Genomic DNA, 12,506 nt, shown 5'->3' on the forward strand with positions numbered 1-12,506 from the left:
CAGAGAACAGGTAGAGAAAGCAGCACTTCTCTGATTGTGAAGAAACAGTAGTTTGCTGTTAAGCCTTTCTCATTCAAGAGCTTATAATTTTCTGTAAAAGCTAAGCATTGTCCCTTGGGCGGGTATGTTTTATCCTTGGCTCTGATTCTGTGTTAGAAAGTTTGATTTAAAAGGGAAGATATTAGCTTTTTGTCTCCCACACAAAGAATGTTCTTATTTGTCTTTATTTTTGGTAAGATTCAGTTTCATTCTCCTGAGCCAGGACTTCATTGGCAGTCCAGTGGTTGAGACTCTGTGCTTCCACTGCAGTGGGGCGCAGGTTTGATCCTTGGTCAGGGAACTAGGATCCCACATGCCACACAGTGTGGACAAAAAAACTGAAAACAAAAAAATACCCCTGAGCCTGCCTTAGTGTGAAGAGTAGTATCAATATCTTTTATCTACAAAAAGTATCTTTGCCATCCTATGTGTGTATTTGTGTGTGTGTGTGTGTGTATAAAATCAAAACCTGCAAATATGGTATATGTTGTCGAGGGTATTAATCAACTCCTGATGACTATGTTGTATTTGCACCGGGTGTTAGATGACAGCCATTTTTGACAGTCCAATGTAGTAGGTGATACGGCATTCTCCATATGGGGATAAAATGATCCATCTCTATTATCCATCTCCTCCATTATGGTCCTAGTCCCCTAGATGGGAACTAGAATTTTAGATGTGTGCACTGAGAAAAATGGAACTCGAGTTGGGTAGCTCAGATGGTAAAGAATCTGCCTGCAGTGAAGGAGACCCGAGTTCAATCCCTTGATTGGGAAGATCCCCTGGAGAAGGAAATGGCAACCCCCTCTAGTATTCTTGCCTGGAAAATCCCATGGACAGAGGAGCCTGATGGGCTATAGTCCATGGGGTCACAAGAGTCAGATGTGACTTAGTGATTAAACCACTGTAGCAGCCTAAAAAAACGTAAAACCTAATTGTGTATGAATAGTAGTTTGTCCTCCTTTATTTTGTGCACATTGAGAAACTGAGCCATAGGGATATTTTTAATGACTGGAATAAGCTGTTCGTAGTGAATGATTTTAGCTTGTACAGAAAAAAAAGTCTCCAGGTATACCAACTCTAATGCTGTCAGCTCTGAAGGTCTCTGCAGTGATTACTCCTCCTCCTTGGATGACAGCGACAGCACGTAGTACAGGGGAGAACCGCCTCTGGAGCCGGGCTTCGGGGTCCAAAGCCCAGTCCCCGAGCTCCTGTGTTGCTCTGGGCAGACTGCTTTCTGTCTCACACTCCCTTCCAAAAAGGGGATAATACTAGTACTTCCCTCACAGGGTGCTAGGAGAATTAAATGAGTTAATATATGTGAAGCACTTAGAACATGAGGTAAGATTTTTTACCATCAATAATAGTTGATGCTTTTCTGCCATACATTTTAAGTGGCCAGTTTTCCTAGAGAGTTTGGCATTTGAACCGGGCCTGAAAGAATAAATAAGATTTCCAAAAGTGAAATGTAAAGAATTTAAAATGGGGAAAGCTGTGTGTTGAGGGGAGGAAAAGAACGTTAAGCGGAGGTAAAAAATCTTTTCTCCTCCGTTTTGTCTCCCGTTTATTGCTTACTAATTTTACACCTGCCGCAGAGCTCAGCATTGATGAATGTTACGTAAGCTTATTCAGCCCTTATGAAAACCCTTGCCAGATAGGTGTTTTAAAATCTCATTTTACAGATGGGAGAGTAGCCACAGAAAAGTCAAGTCACCAGGTTAAAAGCTTGGCCTAGTTCTGACTGTAAAGCTCAGGCTCTTAATTATCATCTAGTCCTTCCTTCGTAAGAGCAGGCTGTTAGAAGACGGCTCCAGAAAATATTTATAAAGCGATGAGTGCTCTGTGGTTGGAGTTGAAGACGTTCAGAGTGGTGCTGTCAGGGGCGCACGTGATCCCTTTGTCCCAGCGAGAGACAGAGACTGTGTGTGCGATCGTCGCAGAAGATGGACGAGAGGCTCGCGTGCCCGCGCGTGCTGCCTGCGTCGCCGTGCCCGTCATTCCGGCAGCGTGGAGGTGCGTGTGTGCTCCCAGCTGAGAATGGCAGCATTGGGTTGTTGAGGTCTTTATTATTTTTCTCATGAGAAATTGCACACGTTTCCCCCGCGACATCCCGATTGACCCCTTGGACTCAAGTGCTCTTCACTTCCTTTTGTTGCCTCAGATTGACGGCTGTTTGAACACCCTTTTCAGTTCCCTACCTACATCTGCTTCCCAGCCTGGAGCACTTTTTGGTTTCATGCCCGTGAGGTCTGTTGGGAATACAGTGAGGACGATGGTAATTCTGTTGCTGTTATTCCTTCCATCCCCTTACTGTACTTTGTCACACTGTCTTCCTTTTGAACCTTTAATGGAATCTGTCATTTCATCCTCAGACTTTAGTCTCAAATAGCTCACTGGCCTTGACTTGAATTTTAAGTTGTTCTGTCCCCATGTACTACTTCCTTCCATTAATTAGCTAATGGCTGTTTTTTTTCCCTCTTTAATGTTCATGCCTTTTTTTTTTTAAACTGTCAAACTCCTCTTTCCAGAAGACACAACCAACAACTCAGTACTAGGCTTTATAAAACTAGAATCAGACTAAAATGAACTAGAATCTTGGTAGCTAGTATCTTTCCCTGGAATTTATATCTTTCTCTGCTTTTAAGGGAGAGGGAAAAAAAAAAGAACATTTTCTGAAAACAAATACCAGAGATTCAGCCAAAAATTTCAAAAGAAAAAGCAAAAACATTCAAGATTTATCAGTCAACCATTAACATCTGTTACATAGCCTCCAAGAGACAATGAAGGTTTTTACTTACAAGTCAATCTCATGTCTATACCTTTTACTTATTTCTTTTCATCATCATGAAACAGGCCTTCATGACTTCTCTGGACTGTGGCAGCAGTCTTAACAGCTGGTTCCTTATCCTTCCCACTTCCCCAGGTCGTCATCCCTATCAGCAGCAGTCTGATGGTTCTTAAACAGTGATCTAATCTCATGTCTTAAAAGTCTCCTTTGGCCCCTCCTTGCTTGCGCTCATATTTAAATGCCTAACATGCTTCTTGCAGCCTTGTAGCCTGCTTCAGAGGTGGTGCTCCATGGAAATAGGTACTTTATTCACCACTCCCCCCGCACCTAGATCAGTGCCTGAAACAGCCTCTCATGCCCTGAGCTCACTAGGCCGGGGCTTCCCCAGAACAGGTCCTGGGTTTGCCTCTCACAGGTCACAGGTGTGTTGAGAGGTGCTGGTCGGGGCCCTCCACCTTTGGGATGGCCAGGACTCGACTGAGTAATGGGACTCTCAAGTCTGCGCGCGGGCGAGGAGGTACCCTGCCACCTGCACAGCTACGATAGCCGCCCGCTGCAGGGCGTCCCGCTGTGGGTGAGGGTTCCGGGGCTGCTGGCGGGTTTATGATCCAGGGGCCTGAGCAGCTCAGCCAGAGGTGCTGCTACTCAGAAGCAGGGGTGGGCTAACAGAAGGCCAGTCAGGGGCGTCGCCTCTGTCTTCACTCCCACAAGATACATTTTGGTGCTTCTGTGGGTGCTGTTCACATTTAGTAGCATCCAGGTTAGCCACGGGCTGACCAGTCCACTAGACATGAAAAATATAATTAAAATCAGGCTTATCTTTTATACCTTTAGGAAGTCTTTCCTAACCTAAAAGTGAAAACTAAGGGTATTGTTTATAGTAGTATTGTCCTTAGGATTGCCGATGGATGGGCCCAATTAGCCTGTTTGGTGTGAAAGAGAGGCCACTGTTGTTGGTGCTCTTTTGTTTTTATTTTTTGCCCAGGCCAGTGAACGTCACATCAAAGAGAATTCTGTAGAACCCTGTCGTGTTCCCACAGACCATGATCCTCATGGTTGTCCTGTCTTTCCGATGCATACTCAGGAGGAAGGTTCGCAAGAAAATATAGGTGCAGACCTGAGACTGCAGTCAGCATCTGTACAGTGCTTTGTTATTTCAGATATGCTTTCATACTCACATAATTTTGTTTAAACTTCACAACCATTCTGTGAGAGTTTTGTTTTTGTTTTTTTTTAATTCACATAGGATTTTCTAGTTTTGCAGATTGAAAAACTGGTTCTGAGTAAAGAAACTTAAAGTCACACAGCCAGTGTATCAGTGGAAGTGCAAAGATTTGACTGAGCAGGTGAGTAGGGACACAATGTAATCAGACTGTATGGAAGATAATGACTGGGAGAGTCAGTCATACCTCTTGTTCTTAGAAGAGGATTCTTTTTCTCAAGTAGAGCTTTAAGTAGATTTATTATTAGAAAAGTGTGAAAAATTGAAAACAGTATTTAAAACTCGATAGATATACATGGATCATCTCTGAAGATTGACACAGCTTTGACATTAAGACATGCACAGTGAGACGCATGACATCCACTTGTGTTTCACGTGTAGCGATATGTCTGATACATAAGTGTGTGGATATTTACTCTGTGTCACTAAGGTTCACAGTTAGGGTCTTAGATCCTTATTTGCTGAAATCTCCTTTTGCTTGTAAGTTGAGGCCAAAGTTGGCAATTTTCCGTCCAGGTGTGGATTTTGAAAATAAAGTCGACTTGTTGAAATGTGACCTGCCTCATCATGATGCATTCATATCCAGGATTATGGGAAATTTTCAGTGTCGTAGTTTGGCTGATGGTATCCATGAACCATGGAAAGCACTCTCCAAGTGAGTTAAGTGGACTGAGCGAGTTATTAGTTTTGTTTTGGGTGCAGTTCATGGTGTTTAAGTCTATAAAGCAGAGTTTGGAGCCTCTTGCATCCTGTTGGCTGAAGAGACTCTGCCTTTCAGCACTTACCCGAGCACTGTGGAATCACAGACCTGCTCAGCTTATCCTGATTCGAGTGGTCTAAATGCTCGGGTCGGCGCTGTGTGTCACTGGTGACTGATTTTGCCCCGTTTATGACCTGGGACCTTCGGTGGATGGTATTTTGAGAATCTAAAAAGATCCTTAAAAATCATGAGACTCTAAAAAGCTGCCTGCCATCAGCTCACTGTCAGTGGTCAGCAAATTTTATTTTAAAAAAATACAGGGAATTCCCTGGTAGTCCAGCAGTTAGGAATTTGAGCGCCCGCTGCAGGAGGAACGGATTTGATCCTTGGCCAGGGAACTGAGATCCTACATGCCATGTGGTGCGGCCAGAAAAATTTGAAAACTTTTTAAAAATTAAACTACCAACTTGTGACTGCCCTATAGTTTAATACAGTGATCGTTTTGTCCAAAACACTGCCCTACCTACCTCCCCCCAGGTGGTTTTTTGTTTGTGTTGTTTGCTGTGCTTCACGGCGTGCGGAACCTCGGTTCCCTGACCAGGGAGCCAGCGTGCACTGCCTACATTGGATGCGCACAGTCTTAACTGCTGGACCTCCAGGTCTCTCGCCTCCAGGTTTGAGGCATTCCTGGGCACGCTTTTTTTTTTTTCGAGTAAGTACATAACAACTCAGTGGTTATATGTAGATATATGGCACCCCTCTCATGGAAGGCTTTCTTTGTTCACAACAGTAATGGAGAAAATGCATAGTTACCCTGAAATGGTGAACTAAATTAGCCATTAACAGTTCCTGGGATTTCAGCGTAACCTTCTTTCTCCACCCAAAAGGCAACATGTGTTCAGTCCATAATGTCACTGATCCATTTTTTCCCCTCCCCCACTTTTTTTCATTTTTTATGTGAGTAGTTTTTTGGGCTTTGATCTGTAATGGCGATTAGGGTAATGGATTAGTCCTTGCCTGCCCAGGACTGTCTGGGTATTAAAACTGATAGTCCCTTTCAGTTCCAGACGAGCCCTAACACAGGGCTGTGTTGTCAGTGGGCTTTGGCCATGTTATTGGAACTGTGGTACCATCTGGATCAGTGGTTAGGAGAATTTAGTGTGCCTCAGAACAACTTGGAAGGCTTTGTAAAACACTGATTTCTGCGTCTGATTCCCCCTAATTCCTGATCCAGTGGGGTTGGGGTAGAAGCCTGCAAACTACTTTTCTTACAGTGTCCTGGGTAGTACTGATGCTGCTGGTTTGGGGTTGAGCCATGTATATACCGTGTGAGTATATGATGATGTTCCATTAAGCTTTGTGGAGAAAGGAACTGGCTCTCTGCCTTGCAAGCCTAAGCACTGACTACCCCAAATGGTGTTTGTGTGTCTGAGCAGTGATCATGCAGTGCCAAAAAACAACCCATCCTGTTAGAAGTGACAGAAATGGGGGAAAAGTTTTAAAAAAAAAGGTCAAAACAGGTCATTTTTACACAAACATGTATCTGTATATACACACACATACATATTTTATAGTAAATTTTCTAGGTAAACTTTCATTTGATAATCCATTTGGATCTCATAAAGTATCTGACATGGGTAGTTGCTTCCAGAGAACACATAATTCATTATTATAGCAGAACCGATGTAAGCTGAGTGGAGTAGAGATGATGATACCCACCCTGCCTGCCCCTCGGAGCTCACCATGAAAACCCACAGGGAGGTGTGATCACGCCATGCAGACGTCAGATGTCACGGTGACGATTTCCGTGCTTTTCAGCGCTCTGCTCTTCACCGTCTCACTGGTTGTCTGGTGGTCAGTTTGCCAGGCTGGTCTGTCCTCACAGATGGTCACCTTGTAGATGGTTCCTTGAGAGAGGCTCACAGTCAGACCACCTGCCAGTTTGTACCGTCTTCCTCACCTGTAGACACCTGCTCTACTATAACCTCAGGACTCTAGTTATACGGCTAACTTGAGAAATCATATGAAAGCACGTTCAAGCCTCTGTTCCCAGTGGCAATTGGCAATAATGAGTAAGTCATAAATAAGCCTCATAGAACAAGAAGATATTGTTTTGTACTAATGCCAGGAGTAAGAATGGTCGCTCTCAAATATGAAATAGATTTGTGTCAAGTATGTAAGTCGTTACGCACACCAAAACGTGTTCATCTTTAGCCTCAGCTGTACCTTCATTAGATTCAACCTGCTTACTCGGTTTTTAATGATGAATACAAGAGCAAAAAGAACATTTGTGAAATACAGGTTACATATTGTAATTACAATTTGTGTCTAGATACTTTATAGAATATTCATAATTGATTTTATTAGAACATACTTAATTATTCAACTTCTATACGTTTAGTTTTCAACTGTCTTCAAGAACACATCATAAACAAATTACAGCATTTGACAAAATTCCCTAACAACCCTGAAGAAAATATTTTATATATTATATGTGAGAATTAAATATAGTAGCTCTGATAAAGATGTCAGTCTTTTTATCAACCTTTAAAACAGAAAAACAGGGAAATTGTTTGAAGGAGAGACTTGCAATCACTGGTTCATTGCAACTCAGTATGCAGCATCCTAATTAGTCAAGTATTGTGTGCCTACCTGGGCATGAAATAACTTTTTTTCCTAATTTAAATCTGGAAATTTTCAATTGCAGAACAGCTTGAATACCCTTTGTTGGAAATAGCCACTGGGTTCTTTTTTTTAAGTATTTGTCTTCAGAAATAATGAAGGTCATCTTGTATCCATAGAGACCACATGCACTTTCCTCATTATTTCTAGCATTGTTTCTGTAATGGGTAGTTATTTATGACATTTAAAGCAAAAAAAAATGCAGAAAGCAACATTAAATATTACCACAGTAAATATCAGTGACCGAAATCACTTACTCCATAGTTTCTCAAAGAAATTAATTAATATTAGAAAATTAGTAGCCTTTCAAAATTGTGTGTATTGATGTGTTCAGTAGTTATCCTGTAGGGTGTCTGTCTGTGTGTGTGTGTTCATTTCTTGGAAATCACTGAAACTTAATTGTATACTCTTAATTGTTTTAACTGGGTTTTTTTTTTTTTTTTTTTTTTAAGAAACAGTAACTTCACATACTTTAGATGAAAGCAACTCTTGGTTTTGGTGGCGTGCCGATTTTTTTTGTCACCTAATCTTCCTTCTGTCTTTCAGGAAAGTGGTGTGGTAGCAAAACGATTTTAGCCTATCACTGCTTATAAACAAAGCCAAGGTCAGGAGTTCGTTTGCTTATTACCTGCCTTGCTTTGTTATCTCCATGGCCTGTATGTGCATCTCTAACCTAACTCAGCTGGGCACGGGCGAAGAAAGCATGCGAGTCTTAGTACAGGTCCACTGCCAGTGAGACCCACTGTACTCGTGACCTAGATTAGGATGCTTTTGTTAATGCAAGAGTCACTTTTAATGACAGCATCAGGGCAGCAGGCATGCCTTCAGACTGTTTCAGGCAAATGTTTGGTCTGTCTGATTATTCGGATTGTCATTCTGGTGTGTTTATTATTAATTCTGAAACTCTGGGTTACGGGAGAGAAAACTTCATTTTTTGCACATATCAAATAGAAAGTGTATCTTCGTATAGAATAACTGGGTCATATCTTTAATGTTACTAATTTGCCAAGATAACTTTACAATGCATATTGTCTTTTGTAATAATTTATTCAGGAAAAATTGCTGTTGATAAACCACTTATCTCTTGCTAATGAATTTCATTAATCATTTCATTTTTTTGTCCCAAAATGTCACAGATAGTGTTCAGGACTAAAAGGCCTAACAAGCATTTAGAGATGGTGACCAGCAATACTTGTGTCGATGCCCTCTGTTAACTTGTGCAGAAGGTCTGTTGTTGTAAACATCCCCGACTGGAAGCTGTACCACACAGCTAAGCTTTCAGTCAGATGTTTGCTGCTACCGGCTATTCGCAGACGTCATTTCAGTGTAATTACATCTTAAGAGGTAGAATTGGGGGGGGGGGTGGGGGGCGTGCCTGTAAAGTGTGTGGATGAACACCAGGAATCTTTGGGGTTCTGCCTTCACTGTGCTCTGTGCGAATGCGTGTTTCATGCCGAGTAGTGTGGGATGCTCTCTTCAAAACAGGATATCCTGGAGCAGATGCCAGCCGAGCTTCCAGACTTTAAGATGCTGCTGCTGCTGCTGGGCTTTAGAGAATTCTGTTAAAAAGAAATTTTTTTTTTCCACTATGGATTCTTATTTCTGGTTTTTACCCTGTCAGTGAACTCACATTCTTTATTGCCTTTCCAAGTAGGCTAGAGTTTGACTTCCCAGCAGTTCAGAAGACTGATTTCCTCCTTTAGAAATTCTGTAGACGTTCTTGAGAGTAAATTTATCACCTCCGCCCCACCCTACCGCCCAGCAGTATATAACCTAGAAATTTTCAGTTTTCTCTGTAGTGAAGAAATGTGTGTATAAACTCTGTCTCTCTCCTCTCAACACCCCCACCCCAGCTTCCTGTTCTCCACCCTGAGTGACGTCACAGCTCCTAGTCAGAACTGTCCTCTAAAAACTTTTGCAGGACCTCAAACTTCTGAGCCTTTTTACAGCATTCACCGTTGGTTATATTTGTCTCAGTTTATTGAGTATGTTTTCCTGCGTATTCTCAGGTCATCACTTGGCTTTTCTCTTCCTTATTCGCATGTTGATGCCTTGTGAGCAGATGCACTGAGTCTATTTTTTTGGGTTTCCCCACAGAGCTGAAGAATACAGGGCTTTTCTCACAGCCGACATTCAATGCAGACTGTTGATAATGTATAATTTTACAACAGCTCTTTCTCCGCGTTTTGAAAATTTGCTTTCTTACCTCTATTTATCTTGTAGACACTGGAAAACATTTCTGTTTTATTGAAACCTTTCTCTTCAGGAAAGCTTTAGTATTTTTATCATGTATTAATACTAAACTGCTGAACATATTACTGTATAGGGCTCAGTGCATAATTAAACCAAAAGGTAAAGCCCTTGGTAACTTTTTACGTGCACATCTTCTGAGGGCGAGGCCGTCATATCCTTATAATTATCCGTTTTCCTGGCCATCAGCACCAAGTAGGGCACCTTGCGTGCACCGGGCTGCACCAGCGGTTTTGTTTTGCTGCAGGGGCTACTGTGTCCTTTCTGCAGAGGAGCAGATGACAGTTTGGGGCATCTTGTAGCTGCCCAGTTGTGTTCCTGCAGCAGCCCCACTTCTTAAACACTCCTTCGCCAGAGTGCTAGTTTACAAGCCTGATGTGGCCAGCGTGGAGGAGGGGAAGGAGGGTGGTGAGCTGCTTCAGACACAGGTGGCTCTGCAACTTGAAGTATAATTTTCAAGCTTGATGATTCGCTTGCAGCAAGTGTCCCTTCCTGCTGAACTCTTAGTAAAGCAGGTTTTTTATGTACTCCTTGACCCTCTGATGTAGGCCTCAGAGTCCAGATAGCAGCAAACAGATGGGGCCATTTGGGCTCTGAGAGCCCGAGGCATGTCCCCTCAAAGGGTAGAACAAGTCCTCTGCTAACAGGGTTGTTCTGTTAGACAAGGTGACAGTGTTTCCTATGAAAAGTTGTGTTACACAGCCTTGAGATTCAGTAAGATGGATAGAAACTGCCCAGTTTAATAATTTGCCTGGCTGGATTTGAGAGGCTTGTTAAAATGATAGCCCAGATCTGTGCTGAAAGGAGGATGCGTGTCTTGCACAAAGCTGTCACCCTCTGCCCAGCCCAGCCCCTCACCCCTGGCTGCAGGATTAATGTACAATCTGTGTTACATAACATTTGTTCCATGTTATTCTGCCCTGATGAGGTGAATCAGAGGCCATGTCAGCTTTAATTCTGGATGCCCTTGCCTTAGTGTACTGGAATACCACCTTATGAAAGTCATCTGCAGATGACTTCTTTATGTTTTAATTTGGAAGAACCACAGACTTCCCAAATGACCTGCCAATATAGCAATTGACTGTATAGGACAAATACTTTAAAATGTTTGAGCATTAGTTTTTGCTAATAAACCTATAACAGCTTGTCTCCCCACATTTTAATTTAGTATTGAGGAAGAAGTGTGTGGTCTTTATTGACAGGTCCCAGAAAGCTCAGAAATTCTTTCCTAAGAAGATATTTTGATTGAAAGTAAAACATTTTTAGTTGCTGAGTAGTATTCTGAAAATGACAGGCTTTTTTTCCTTAGCATTTGCTTTGAGATTTCTAAGGGGTTACTTTTTAAAAGCAAAACTGCACAATTGTGTCTGCAGGTTCATTTCCAGTTAGACACATTTGTGTGCAGATGTTCTCTGTTGAAGGTCGCTGTTTGACAGGTCCTCCTTGGTCTTGGTGCCGGAGTCGCTTTTACTCTGACTGGCTCCCTCCATTCCTCTGGATAAAGCTTTATTCATTGAGTGAATGTACCTCTATTTGCGGTGGGTATTCAGGGGAAAAAAAGTTTCAAGTGTGAGTCCAAACTTAATCACTTTTCAAAACTGTGCTGTTTTAGGTTGTCTCTGCCAGTTTACCCGGCCTGGTTCCTTACAGGTGGACAGTGTGGTGGGTGTTTTGATGTTGGGTGGGTTTTTTTTTTTTCTTCATTCTTTAGCATATTACAAACTTCCTGACAATTTGATGTTCACTGCTCTTTGCTCTGGCTCTCCAGCATGTTTGGTAACACCGTTATTAACGCGTTGGTTTTCAAATAATAGCAGATATCAGAATTACTTGGGAGAGATTGTTAATTAAAATACTGATTGCTGGGCCTTGCGAGACTTTCTCATTCACTAGGTCTGCGGTGATGCTTGCTTCTCCTAAATGCCCACGTGCTGCCGATGCTGCTGTCCTAAGTCTAGGCTTTCAGAACCATGGCTCATCTTCCGTTCGTCTCCTGGGTCAGTGGTGGCGGTTGTTCAGTCATGTCCGGCTCTTTGTGACCCCATGGACTATAGCCCACCAGGCTCCTCTCTGTCCATGGGACTTCCCAGGCAAGAAGACTGGAGTGGATTACCCTTTCCTTCACCAAGGGATCTTCCCGACCCAGGGATCGAACTCATGTCTCTTGTGTCTCCTGCATTGACAGGTGGTTCTTTACTACTGAGCCACCTGGGAATCCCTCACTGTTCAGTATCCATGCCCAATTAGCAACTGAAGAGAAATGTGCATACAATCCCTAACTTAAAAACATACAGTAATCCAAAAATTTGTTTTGAAAAAGATTTGTTGGAAATCTGGGACCCACTTTTCTCCCAGAGAAAGCATCATATTCATTGTCTAGCCCACAAAACCTGTTTGAATATATTTGCAAAGAAAAGCGGAAGGAAAAATAATAGTGTTGCGGTGGAATACTTGAAGCAAAAAAACAGTATATTTGTAGAGGAAAAAAAAATGTGTATGTTTAATCTTGAGAACTTGAGAATTTAATCAGAACTCCTGATTTAATCTTGAATCAGGAAAAGTGGCCTGAAGAGACAGGAGGCCAGGTAGAGACAGGAGGTTCACAAAGGTCCTGGAAGGCCCGTGAAATTCCAGAGATTACTTTAGAGTTTGCTGGCAATCATTCTGTTATTTAATTTTACTTCCAAGTTTGAGGATTTTTCTCTTCTTCGAGGCAAGTGTATTGATCGGGCTGCTTAAAGTGCTTTATAGAGGTATCAGTGGTAGTATTTTCTTAATCAGAGGAATCCAGAGAGACGACGGATTCCTGGGAGGCGACTTAGCAA

The 12,506-nt window shown here is 42.4% G+C and overlaps 1 protein-coding gene across 14 annotated transcripts in view; it reads left to right on the forward strand.

The window, feature by feature from the left end:
* The window catches only part of LOC138990728 (Krueppel-like factor 16), a 38,969-nt gene that overhangs the window by 17,687 nt on the left and 8,776 nt on the right, over window positions 1-12,506 (forward strand). The window lies entirely within an intron of this gene.

The sequence above is a fragment of the Bos mutus genome, chromosome 14 (assembly GCF_027580195.1).
Source record: "Bos mutus isolate GX-2022 chromosome 14, NWIPB_WYAK_1.1, whole genome shotgun sequence".
Lineage (NCBI taxonomy): Eukaryota > Metazoa > Chordata > Mammalia > Artiodactyla > Bovidae > Bos > Bos mutus.